The following is a 14,247-nucleotide window of genomic DNA, read 5'->3' as shown; positions in this document are numbered from 1 at the left end:
TATGCATAGTTTTTGAAAGTGAGCCCATAAAACAATGCTTCAATTTCTGCCTAAAATACATGTGCATTTCACATGAGATTATAATGAGGCCATTCATCACAGCCCTGAGAATCACGTTTCCCTATTCTGTTTTTAGTCTAGAGGTCTAATGGTTTCACTGACCTCCAATGCATTAAGCTTAGTATAGCACAAACCCTGTAACCTTGTAAGTTTGTGAGTGAGATTGCGTACACTTTTAAAAAGAGACTCATATTCAGAAGTTTTGGTATGATGCATTTATGTCTTAGTAACTAATTGCAGCTTTGGATGTTGGGGTGAATATTGGAGAAAATGGTGCCATGACATAGGCAGGACCTTGACCAGCTACAATTAGAGCCAGACTTGAAAATCTATTTCCACATCCAGAGGGATCCATTGCCTCCAGAGAGCCCAGAGAACTTGAGCCTTGTTGGCTCACAGCAGACAGCATCAGAGCCAATTCCTCTGGGGATCCTAATCATAGCTGCAAACGAAGGAATCGAGGTCAGGGAAACACAAAGAATAATTCAGAGACATATAGAAGTCTATCGGGCAAAAAGCAATTTTTTATCAAGTGTCTGTCTTTACTAAACCTTGATTCTTTCAAGCTTCCTCCCAACATTGAATTTTCAGAGTGTCTCCATGGTTACTCTTATGTTGTAGTTTTTGACCCATTCCAACTCATTTGCAGTTTCCTGGTGTATGGGTGGACACAAAGTACTTACACTAAATTCTACCCTTCAAAATAAAGGTCAGAGCAGTATTTCACAAAGAAACAGCAACATACATATTTGGATAATTTCAAGGGATGGACATGAAAGGCCTGTAGTATTGTAGCACTGTAACAAGCACTGTCTCCACTATAGATCACGACCAACTAGCACAGAACCTCAAACCCTATAATCAGCATTGCAGTTCTGTTCTCTACTTCAATGTCCATCAAAATGTATCCCACTCTGATCTCAATTCAACCAGTTTTTATCCCATCAGTCATCATGGAGGCTAAATTAGCTATCATTACATGCCATGCAACCTATTCCAGAGGACTTCTTTTCAATATCTCATAATGAAAAAAAAAAAAAAGATTAGATCCTGTAGTTTAGCCTTCACTATGCTCTCATTTTAGATTACGTGTTTCTGCGCATTTGCAAGGTTGCAATTAAATGTGAAATCAAGTGCAAACTGTCATTGTTAAATGAGAAAAAGCGAAATAATTCACCTTATGCCATAGTCACTTGGGGATGAGTGGGTAAGACTCAAACAGAGATTTCTCTGGGACAGATATAAATGGAAACAGGTCCTTTGAGAGGGTAAGCATTCATTGGCAAGCAGCAGAGATTGCACAGCGTTAGAGGCTTGTGATGAAGATATAATTTTTTAATCCTCTATTCCTTTGAATTCCCTTTTAATGATGGATCACAACAGAGTTCAAGGCAGCATTCAAGCAGGAACTGAAAGGGGAAAATCTACCTTTATCCATATTATTACACATGAAATATCCCAAGTGCAAACTATTAGTAATCTGTGACCCAACCACCGAGGCATAACTCAAATCCGACAAGCAGCATCGAAACAGAGGGGTTCCCAGTCAAGTTGGCGTGGCTTTGCTTGTTTTGCTGTGACCTGTAAAGCAAGTCTTAGATGTGTTTCCGGATCTCTCTGCTTGTGAATCTGTTTGGTTTTCCTGGCAGTTGGAGCTTAGAGAGCGTCTTCACAGCAACACAGCCTTAGCCCTGCATAGCTGCACAGGTTTCAGGACCAAAAAAACCCAACATGTTCCCCCGTTAGTCAGATCCATCTCCGACAGGATAAATGGCAGCTAGGAGGCACAACGTGCAACCTCCCCCCGTTTTCTAACCTTACTGTGTCCATGGCAACCACGTTGGAATGCACAGCAGGCACTGCTGTCAAAATATGAATCTTTGCTAAAAGCACTTGTGATATAAAAGGACAGAAAAAGAGCAACATTGACCCGGAGAGTGCTGGAGAAGGGAGGCTGAGGGTTTTCACCACAGGAGAAGTGAGGCTGAGGGTTTTCACCACTGGAGAAGGGAGGCTGAGGGTTTTCACCACAGGAGAAGTGAGGCTGAGGGTTTTCACCACTGGAGAAGGGAGGCTGAGGGTTTTCACCACTGGAGAAGTGAGGCTGAGGGTTTTCACCACAGGAGAAGTGAGGCTGAGGGTTTTCACCACTGGAGAAGTGAGGCTGAGGGTTTTCACCACTGGAGAAGGGAGGCTGAGGGTTTTCACCACTGGAGAAGGGAGGCTGAGGGTTTTCACCACTGGAGAAGGGAGGCTGAGGGTTTTCACCACTGGAGAAGTGAGGCTGAGGGTTTTCACCACTGGAGAAGGGAGGCTGAGGGTTTTCACCACTGGAGAAGGGAGGCTGAGGGGTTTCACCACTGGAGAAGTGAGGCTGAGGGTTTTCACCACTGGAGAAGTGAGGCTGAGGGTTTTCACCACTGGAGAAGGGAGGCTAAGGGTTTTCACCACTGGAGAAGTGAGGCTGAGGGTTTTCACCACTGGAGAAGGGAGGCTGATGGTTTTCACCACTGGAGAAGTGAGGCTGAGGGTTTTCACCACTGGAGAAGGGAGGCTGAGGGTTTTCACCACTGGAGAAGTGAGGCTGAGGGTTTTCACCACTGGAGAAGGGAGGCTGAGGGTTTTCACCACAGGAGAAGGGAGGCTGAGGGTTTTCACCACTGGAGAAGTGAGGCTGAGGGTTTTCACCACTGGAGAAGGGAGGCTGAGGGTTTTCACCACTGGAGAAGTGAGGCTGAGGGTTTTCACCACTGGAGAAGGGAGGCTGAGGGTTTTCACCACAGGAGAAGGGAGGCTGAGGGTTTTCACCACTGGAGAAGTGAGGCTGAGGATTTTCACCACTGGAGAAGTGAGGCTGAGGGTTTTCATCACAGGAGAAGTGAGGCTGAGGGTTTTCACCACTGGAGAAGGGAGGCTGAGGGTTTTCACCACAGCAGATGACTGCTTCACACAAAGGAGGAATGCCCATAGCCTGAAATCCACATTTGCAATACTTTCTACAGTGGAAGCATGAACTTTCAGCACTTTGACCGATCCATTCCTTGCTATATTTTTCCACATGTATTATTCACCTTGAGGCACTACAGTGCATGTCTGCTGCAGGTATGTGATGACCTTTTGTCAGGGAGGATGGATACAAACACTCTCTTCCGCTTTATTGTTTTATCGTTTCCTTCCAAAGCCATCAAGGTTAGAGCTCATTTATGTTGTTTTCTGTTTACATAAACTGCTCTGAGGTCAGACACATATAAATCTGTTTATATTAACTAATAGTTCATTACTGTGAAACTGTATGTGGTCAAACAGTCACAAGACGATCCTCTTTTACCTTGTTAGTGTTTTTTAAGGACTTTTTGGATGTGAGGAAGTCAGTTGAAATGTGGCTGCAAACCTAACACACATTTTAGGGAAGCATTGCCCTGGGGCCGCGACTATGAAATTGATATTAATGAGAGCTGAGCTGTGGGAGAAAGATATGGCGCTCAACTTTGTCTGACTCCTTCATCTTAGTTGAACTCTGAAGTTAGGAAGTCTAAAGTTTTGAGGGTAATATCTTTATTACGGAACAGAACATTCTGACAAAATGGGTATAATTGAAGGGCAGGTTGTGCACTTCGTAGATGAATGTATATGGTAAAGTTGAACGCACAAGCCCTTAGTGTGGGTGCTCTATGGATTACGCAGCATTCCAGTCAAAGTACTGGCACACAATGAGAGTGTAGCAGGAGTGTCAGTCAACGCCTAATATCTTTGTTCTGTGTCATTATGAAGTGTGGGAAATCAAATTGTTAGCTAACATGTAAATGCATGGGATTCTGAGGTGATAGCCATCCTCAGTCAGTGCTAAAAGAGAGCATGTTACACATCACCCACACACAAACTATCTTTAGGTTTAATTTCTGCATGATACTGTATGTCATACTGTTTGAGATCCTTGCTGTTCACTTACACTCTAATAATGTTTTTTTTTCCCTCCCATACTCTGCTCCGCATGGGAAGTTGTAACTATATTGATGACATTTTAGATATGTGCTTCTCTAATTGTGTCAAGTTCACAAATTACCAATTAGCACAACTCGTACTCTATTGTCATGAAATGTGCTGGGTTTTTCACGCAAGGTTACAACCAGGCTTTCTCCCCATGAAGATTAAAGCACATATAATTTTAATTCAATTAATTTTTTCCCTTCTTCTTTAATCCCATGGAGCAGCTCAGAAACAGAGATCGTCCATAACTCTGCCTTTTTGTCCATCCCCATGTGAATAAGGCTTAAGAACCAAATCCAATTAGTTGAGTTAATATTCACATTAGAGTGCAGCGGATCTCATTCGGTCGTCCTTGCTTGTGGTCATCTCACTGATTGGATCCATATGTACCATAATGAATTCAAATGTTAGACATCACCCAGCTAGTTTTCTGGGGCTGAATAGACAGACGGGAAGTGAAAGGGAGAAACACGTTTATTTTCTTACAAGTCTATGTATATTTGCTGCCTCGTAAAACCAGGCTTCTTTTACTGGTGAAGTGCTTGAATCTTGAGTCAGTTGAAGCCCCTTGAACAACTTCTCAAATTCCATGTTTCCTTGTCATGATTCTCATATGCTGCTTGTGCAGTGGACTGGAGCTGAAGATATGAGTGTGGCCTCATCTGCTGTTTGTCAGTGTTGCTGTACATCACTACCAAGGTCCCATATCAAGGCAGCACAGCCCACATGGTTCCTACAGCTGGATATATGCTCAAATATTGACAGCAACCGCTACGCGATTTCATTAGTTGATATGAGCCTCTTGAGGGGACGTCTGGCGGCTGAAGTTGGGACCATCAGATTGACGTGACACGGCCGTTTCCGAGGACTGATTCGTCAAAGCATATATCTGTTTACTAAACTGCAGTGCGTGGTGATGGGAGATTATGGCCATGTTGAGAGTGACATGGGCACCAAGGCTTCAGATGACTCATAAGGCCATTAACTAAGAGATGGGACACACACCACAAGTATTAGAAATACCCACATTCTGTGGTTCAGAGAAGGCACTGTTCACCTGACCAACGCCTTCGTAGATTTTGATGCAGATTTCAATTTAATTCTCTTTAGACCATTTTTCAATGTGTTGCTCTTACTACAGATCCCCACTGAGTGAGGTCACATTCTGAGCTGGGTTTGGTAGTGAAGGAGGCCTTCAGTCTGTTAGCTGGTGTTTACAGATCCAAATACTGATCCACACGGGAATCTCCAAGGATACAAGCAGGGCATCACACATACTGGGGATCATGGGAAAGGCTTTAATTTGCACTCCAAGTGCAGCTTAAGACATTTCCCCACGGATATAAGCAGATTAGGGGAGAGGTATTGCCCAGTGTGGAGGAGCAGCAGGTAGATAATAAGATACTGTACCACTCACCATTTACTTTGCAGGTTTAATGTTATGGACTTGATCCTTGTGTCATTTTGTTTGGATTCGCTGTGTGGAGGCACATCATTGGTGGCCCGGCGTTTCAATGGCTTTGCTGGGCTGCCCTCGGGTAACAATGGTTAGCAGGTGGCTCCTTCTTTTCAAGAGTTTAAGCCTTACCTCAAGCCAAAACAGCTCCTTAACCTAAGTGTCTCTAGATGAGAAGAATAGTAAACAGCTTGTGCTACTGTTTGACTGATGGGCTGGCTATGGGACCACACACAGCTTAAACACAGGGTAGAGAAAACTGCAATTTACCTGAAGGAAACCATGCGTAATAATTTGTAGAAATTGAAATACTCACAAATTGCCATATGTCAAATCCAGCTGGGGTGTCGGTAATTTTTTTTTAATGGATGTTCCTTGAGCCATGCGGGTTAAATTGTATTAATGGAACGGTCATTGTTTGCAGGGCTCCGTTTCTCAGTGCCTGTCTGTGAGAGAGAGACCCTGCTTAAAGTTCAGAACTCGTCTGGCATAGCTGTGATTAATGCACTAACCTCACAGCAACATGTTGACTGACTGAAAGTGCTCCAGGCTAATTGACTGTTCCGAGTGGCGCTTCAATTCAGTCGAGCCTTGCGCAATCAAGATTGAGAAACTAAATAGACTTGCAAACCTACTCTAGACGGAGAGTGTCTTCCAAACAGAATGTGGCTGCACGCATAGCGAGACACGACACAACACCGGATGTACGTCAGATACGCTGAAAGATTCGGTGAACATGGTGCTGTGTCAGATTGTAGCATGGTTCCCTTGTTTCCCCCAAATGCCATGGGTGCTCTGCTCCAAGAACTGAACCAGCGGGTAGTCCGCTGCTGTTTAACATCCCGTGGTAAAGCAGCCCTCCTGGGGTCTCCAGGCAGGGACATCCCATGCTGTGCTCACAGAACACATCCTTTATGCCGGTACACAGCACTCAGAAAACCCACTTTGAGAGACAGTCAATAACGAGCTCAAATGGAAAAATCCATCAGTATTGGAGCGATGGTATCCATGTCAATTGGCCTTCCTCCAGTCAGTTTACTGAGTATGGGCAACATCTCACACCCTCCCCCAAGCCTGGTCTGCCCTTCAGCTAGAAAGCTATGAGTAAACCTACAGATAAAAACTTTTAAAGGATGAAGTATTCAATGCTTGCCAACCACACATAATAGGAAACTTGCAGATGCCTCTGACTCATAATGTTAGCTTATTTTATAACACATGCTAAATCTAAGCTCCATTGTTGGGTTATGTAGGTTGCACCTTTAAATGTACTGGTACTGTCACTTATGTAATAAATTAATAAAAACAAATAGAGCATACTTAAACATAGAACCTCCCTCATAACACTGTCCAAGACTGCCAGTTTGGATCGTTATCTAACGTTTTTCAGGTTGTGTGTGCGCAAGTCGATTATCTTGGGAATCAGAAGTTGTTTGAAGTTAAAGGACGGCCTGTGTGTCGCTCAGGACCCGAGGACGTGCAATGCCACATTTGGATGAGCGGTTCGGGTTTGTTAGGAATAAATACATAAACGCCTTCGCCGCCATGTTGAGCTGCATCAATGGAGACATGGGTCTTGTGAGCCACAAACAGGCAGTGATTGCACAAGTATGTTTACATTTTTAACAATATTAACAATATTACAGTCAGTAGGCCAAAAGCCAAATCTCTCCAGCCAGAATCAGAAACAGCAGCTAACAAGCACCTTGAATTTATTTTAAAGTTCTGTTAAATCGAAACTCAGATAGAAAAGATAGAGCATGTCAAACCAAGTGGTCCTCTCACCCGATCATGTGGGCAGAGTGTGTGCTTGTCTGAGGAGAGAATCTGGACAGTCACTCAGACCCAGGATCCACTTCTATTATCGACCGACAGCAGGGTGTCTTTATCGCCTGCCATGCACCAAGCTTCTTACTCAGGCTGGCTGGTGGGCAACCCAGCCTCACTGGCACAGAATCACAGGCCAGGCTTTGGAAGGGACCGAGCAGTCCGGTTCCCCCGGGCAGAGCTGAACTCCTGACCCCCTCCGAATCGGAGACGAGTGTCACAGCTCTGTAATCCGCTAATCCGTTTTCACAAAGAATTTATCCTAACACAAAATACAGAATTCATGAAAAAAAAGGTACGAGTCTCTTGATTGCGGACCGAGATTCTACGACAGACGCCCTCCTTGTGCTCCTTTCGCGCCGAAAGGGATGTTATTTGGCCGCGTGTGTGTTGACAGTGAGACACAAGAAGAAGGTTCGTTTTAACCGTGTCTGTTCACCATCTGTTGAAGTCTCTGCCTCCAATTGCCTCTCCATGCTGCATGTGTAAAGTAAGGCTGACCGTGTAAAGCTGAGAACAGGCAGTGCTGAGTGCCGCTAAACAAGTGGCTAACTAATCCCCGCAGCACATGGGACCGGGTGGGCGCCGGCTCTAATTGATTCTGAAATGACTTGGGCTGTATCTGTGCGGGAAAATAAAAAGATTGAGATTCCTGTTGAGGGCCAGGATCTGAGCCTTGTGGTGAAAGTTGTCTCTCTCCAGAAGCAGAGAGAGATTAGCCTAGACTCACTCATTAGACTCACGTGCCGCACGTATATAGACTGTGCATAGTCTTCTCTTTGTAGGACAGAGCATACATTTTTAACCCATTTAATTTCCTTTGGAGATCAAGGATTTCAGAGGGGGAAGGTGTTAATTTTTTTTTTTCATCACATATTTATTGAGTCCTCTTTCAGAACCTGGGAGGCAGAAAATGAGATTATGCTGGGATCTCAGAGGACCGGCCAGTGTGCCAAACTTGTTTCTTTTTTTTTTCTTTCTCATTCCACTAACTAACCCAACGACTGATTTGGCTGACAGTACTATTTCCAGACATCTCAATTTGCAAATTATAACGTTTCAATTTATCTTGTTTGCAAAGAGATGCATCCAAGTCTTCTTAAATTCTATTTCAACTATATTCTGCTTCCAAGTTTGTTCCCTAGTGTGATATTCTGTGTGATTGTACATTTCACATTCATCAGTTTAAAAATAATATATTGCTTTTATTGATTTTGTATTTTAACCAAATACTGTGACAAGGATAGTGTAATGTATTGATCTAGTGAATGAAATGTATTTGTTTGCACAACTGAAAACAGGTACACCTTGGCCCTCCACTCTATGGCCATGACACTGAATGTGCACCCCCTAGTGGATCGTCTTGGGACTGCAGATTACAACCACCAACTGAAGCAGTATGCACACACCCAACTGTCTGCAGATATATAAGGGTGCCTTATATGCATCATTGTTGCTTCCCCACCAGACCAGTGTATACCAATGCACATCGTTCTTAAATCTTACAAAATGAATGGTTTGAGACCCAAATAAAATAGTAAAATAGGCCTTTTTTTGAAATAGCCAAACATTTCTAGGACCCACAGTCTAAAGACTATTTAAAATAGCCAAACGTTTTTAGGACCTGTTTAACGATCTGTCTCTGGTGGTTTGTTAACGGATTTGCTTTGCAAGTTGTAAGACAGAACTAAAGTTATAAATGAAGTAGATGAAATAGATCAAAGATTTGATTTCCCATAGAATTTTTGTCATTATTTTCATATTCACTTATCCTCTTCTAAAATCCTGACAGCCAGAATGAGCTTGCTTTTCACACATGTTTAATAGTATTTCAGATGTTCAGACCAAGACACAGACCATCAGATTTTTATACCAATTGTCTGAGGCAGTAAAAACTAATTAAAAGTTATCTTTTTTAAAGTGATTAAACTAGCCTGGCTAATCCCCTTGTCAGAACTTCACTTAAATAGAGTAACAAACAGTCCCAGTGGATCACAGGGGAGAAGGTCCAGGCTTCAGCTCAGAGGAGACCAACTGGAGGAGGATCGTCCTAATCAGCAAATGTTGTCTAGCTCTTCTACAACAAACAAATGTTTTTGAGGAAACCTTTTATGTGGACAAAATGAGCTACCTCACCTCTGTCAAACATTCTTTCATGGCTCAGCCTCCCTCTCTAACACTCAAGTGTGGCTCTCTGTTTGTAGCCAACCTTACACGGGGGTTTAGACGACCTGAATGAACAGGAAACCTTGAATGGAACAGCGAGGCAGATGAGGATATCTTTGTGTTGAGAGGAATGAGGGAGTGTGCTTTGAGGGACGAGCCTCATGTCTCATAATAGTGTCTTGTTGGGGTTCAGTGACTTAGCGGGACTGAAGTTGGACTTTCAATGTGGGTGTTTAGAACATCTTAGCAGAAATGTAGAAACAGAAAAGAATATATATTCTGCGGTAAAAATGTACAGCGTTGGACCGCAGCACTTTTTCCCAGAACCCCCCCCCCCAAAAAGACAAAACTCTCAGAAGCAGAACTGCCCCGAAATGTTTACATCTCTGCTGTATCCTTTTGACAAGACCAACTGTAAAGATATTTGCTGATGTCAACTGATGAGCAGCCGACCCATGTGCGACCTGTATCCTCCTCTCCTAGGAAGAGGGTGTGATTTTAATTTGAAATGCGTGAGCCTGTGTGGAGATGCTGCTGGTGAAGGATGTGCATCCTCAGTGTGGTGCAAAGCCCCCCCCCCCCCCCCCCCCCCAGAGATGAGATGTTTTTTACTTCAGGGGGGAAAAAAACGAATAAATATATAAATGAATAAAATGGAAATCTGACCAACAAACAGAAGCGTAAACAGTGGGATTTGGGGGATTGTCTTGACTGACAGTTGCGTTTAAACAGGAGTTTTAAGATTGTATGACTTTAAAACATTTTAAGGAAATCAGCTTGTCAGGAACTAAAATCAATAATAGAATATACCTAGTCAGATTAAATTCTAAAAGGACCTAAAACAGTTTCCTCCTTTTATTAGAATTTAAAATGGAACAGTAATAAAATGATCAAAAGACCTATTTTCAGTATCTCTTCAAAGATTCATAAACCAAAATGGTCAGAAAACCATCATTTTTGAATACAATCTTTATCATACTGTCTGCGACGATGACCTGAATTATATTCACGTTTTTATCCACCTGTGTCTTTTATCTCTTTTTAAAATTAAATTAAAGTCAATGGCTCACTCAAAAGGGATTTAATACGACCTGCTAGGAATATTCCCTCACCATGAGCCTTCAGTCTTGCTTGGAATTCCAAGTAACTATTAATCCCCTTGAAATGGAGTCCCATCGCGATGCCTGAAATTAGGACGCTAACAGGAAGTCAATCAAAAGGATCAGCTAGCTCATCTTGACGAAGGGAAAACGTGAATTGCTCCAAAACAGAGATAAGGTCTGCCACATGAAAAAATGGATGTGTTATTCATATCAACTCAGACGAGAGGGGGGTCAAATATAGTCCTTCAGCCCATTATCAATCAATACTGCAATAAGATCTGATGAAAGGCTATAAGAACATAGGCAGGCCAGTCTCTCTCTCTCTCTCTCTCTCCCTCTCTCCCTCTCTCACGCACACTTCCCTTCTCTCTCTCTCTCTCTCTCTCTCTCTCTCTCTCTCTCTCTCTCTCTCTCTCTCTCTCTCTCTCTCTCTCTCTCTCTCTCTCACACACACACTTCCTCTCTCTCTCTCTCTCTCTCTCTCTCTCTCTCTCTCTCTCTCTCTTTCTCTTTCTCTCTCTCTGTGATAAGACTCATTTTCACATACCTCTGACCCACTTGGGTAAACGGGACAGAAATAGCGTAATCCCTCCTCTCTCATTATCCATACAGATAGGATGGTCGTCTCACATGGGCTCTGATGTCAGCGCCATCCTCTCTTTACTGAGCTCCCTGGGTAGCCCAAACACATGCTCAAAAACAAATGAGGGAGTTTTAAAGACAGTCTATGTGTACTTTCTTGTAAATCAAAATAAAAAATGTTTTGGCGTCCACTCAACATTTCCATCCAATCAACTCCTAATCCCGTGAAAACAACGCAACGAGGGCCAACTGTTTTGTTTGTAATCAAACATGAAAAAACATACTTTGAAAAATAAAGCTATTTGAAGGATATGTTTTGGCAAACCATAACACAATGCCAAATCATGTTTGCGTATGCTAATAACATGATTAGGACGCATGTAGATTAGAACAGTTGATTTCATGCTTTTCTCCATTATACACAACAAAGCAACTAAACAGGCAAATACATTTAGCAGGCTGTGAGTTGTTTACCCAAACCTTCTTATTTAAAGAAAAACAGGAAAACCTATTTGAATTGGTGGCACGTCAATTCACGGTCGGCTGTCTCTTGTGAATATACAAAATGAGGTCACTGTCCTTACCTGTGTGACTTCATCTCCTCAGGTGGACCGTCCTGACATTGGGTCTATGAGTAGCTTTCAGAAACCCACAAATCTGGGTTGTGGAAAATGTAAAAACTAGAAATAAATGGTTCCCACATGGCAGTTCATTTGTATCTACAATATTGTTACACACTAGGTATTGCTATGTAGTTACATGGCAGTTAAAGTGACATTCATGTCAAATGCTGCCAAACTGAACTGAACTATTGTCCTTTTTTGCTGTATATTCCCATTTAGATAGACAGTATAAGTGGTTGGTGATAGTGTAACCACTATTAAGCTCCATTAACTAGAGAAGTTGAAATTGAGGGCCATGTCAACCCTGGATTCAAGAGAATGTGTGAATGTCGGTTTGTTGAACCCTGTTATTCATTTGGGGTCATGCTAAAATGGAACACCTTGTGAAATGTGTTTCCTGCCAGAAACATTTGTGAAATTAAAAAGTGAGACATTTCAGATCTGGCAAGTTGTTGGCAGCTGGAGCAAGACTGGGGGTGGAGACCAGAACCAGGCGCATGATAAACACCTTGCAAAAATAGTAACTGGCAGATACATATGCAGAAAATATGTAACATTGGCCTGAGTTGGAGTTGGCAGCCCATTAAGCTAGGCCTGGGTGAATGGTGAGAATGGGCCACCTGGAGGATAATTGAGTGAGTAGGCAGGAAGTGTAGAATTGACTGAACTGAAATGATTTCATTAGCAGCATGGAAACCCCTCCCTCTTTCAGCGTCCCACTAAGATCCACCTGAATCCCGTGTTTGAGAGGGATACTAAATGACAGTGCGGGAGAGAGGAACACATCAGGTTGCTAAGCTGTGTGTCTCTCTGACTGGAATTTTAAGGATCTAGATCCAATTAGTTGTAGCTCTCCGTTTGAAATGGTGTGGGCTGGGGCACACCGCCCTCACCCCCCCCACCCCCACCCCCACCCCCACCTCCACGTGCTCTCCCTTCCTTCTCATCCACTCTCATCCTCAGTTTATTTCCCTCTCTTCCCTCTCTACTTCCCTCTTTTTCACCCTTTTTTCTCTCCAGTCTTCTCTCTTTCTCTCTCTTTGTTAATTCAGGGAGGGATCCCATTTCACCCTGTGAACAAGTGCGGTTTCCACAGGCCCCGTCATTAAGTCACGGTTATCTAAGAGAAGGTGAATCGCAAACTCTCATTTGGTCCTCTGGCTGTATTTGTTTATCACAGCTACATACTGGGTCTTTCTGTTGTAAATTGGCCATCACGGGTGTGTGCGAGTCCTTTTATTTGGCTTGGAATGTATTCACAGAGACAGACCCTGTCACCGCGGGGGAGACGCTTGTTTCGAGCTCCCCTTCGCCCCGTGATTGGTCACCTTGGGGCCCACGGCAGTTAAAAACCTTCCATTTCACAAAACATGGAGAAAAGCAGGTGACGACAGGCACAATTGTGAAAGGAACAAAATTAGGAGCTGAGGAAGGAATCAAAGAGTTATTGGAAAGGTAGTGGAGGAACACTAAGTAGGAGAACTAAGAGTTCAGGGACGGAAGAATTTCAATTTGATAAGGCGGACATGTCATAAAGACAACTTGCCGATGAGGATGAGATTCGAACTCACGCGTGCAGAGCACAATGGATTAGCAGTCCATCGCCTTAACCACTCGGCCACCTCGTCTTTTTGGGCTCTGGGCATCTCTGGACCGATGCGACAGTTCGCCACGTTACCTCCCACTGAACCGCACAGCCGCGAACTCGGCCTGGAGTAAGTGCTGTTGTCTTCATCTCAACACTATAATCTGTACATCCAGTGTGCCCAGGAGCCCTGGGAAAGGAGGAAACAGTCTCAGCCCCTCCAATTCACTCTGCTGCAGCCCTGCGCCACTCCCCCGAGTCTGTCTCAGTCCACCTCTGTCACTTAACAGAGGTATCAGGAGTCAGATGGCTAAACGGTGAGGGAGTCGGGCTAGTAATCAGAAGGTTGCCGGATCGATTCCCCTCCGTGCCACATGATGTTGTGTCCTTGGGCAAGGCACTTCACCCTACTTGCTTCGGGGGGAATGTCCCTGTACTTACTGTAAGTCGCTCTGGATAAGAGCGTCTGCTAAATGACTAAATGTATCAACCAGGCTGCCGACAGGTTCACAGGAGGCCCTGGGATGAGGCTCCCCAATGGCAGAGGGATGCCGGCTGTCCTAATGACACTAAATAGTAGAAAACGTTCACTCAGGCTTAGACCGACGACGAGAAACTGTTTGTTCACTTCAGTGATTTGTTATGACTTCTGGTGGGTGTGAAGGACACTGTGGGACTGTAATTGGGGCACCTTGTAGTGGGTCAAGTATGAATCTTACTCTGAACTGTACAGAGCATGAAAGAGGCTTGCTACTTTACCTCAGTATAATACCACACTTGATGCAATGGCTCTAACTCTAACGCAAAGAATAATAATAAGGAGTATTTAGGACTAAGACTCCCATTTGTATCCATTCT

The 14,247-nt window shown here is 43.7% G+C and overlaps 1 non-coding gene across 1 annotated transcript; it reads right to left on the bottom strand.

Moving 5' to 3' along the window:
• Positions 1 to 13,350: 13,350 nt before the first annotated feature.
• trnas-gcu lies at positions 13,351 to 13,432 on the bottom strand. Its single transcript has one exon. It is a non-coding gene; the product is annotated as a tRNA-Ser (tRNA).
• Positions 13,433 to 14,247: the final 815 nt, after the last annotated feature.

This window comes from Hypomesus transpacificus, chromosome 6 (assembly GCF_021917145.1).
Source record: "Hypomesus transpacificus isolate Combined female chromosome 6, fHypTra1, whole genome shotgun sequence".
Lineage (NCBI taxonomy): Eukaryota > Metazoa > Chordata > Actinopteri > Osmeriformes > Osmeridae > Hypomesus > Hypomesus transpacificus.
This window is presented reverse-complemented; position numbering and strand designations above follow the sequence as displayed.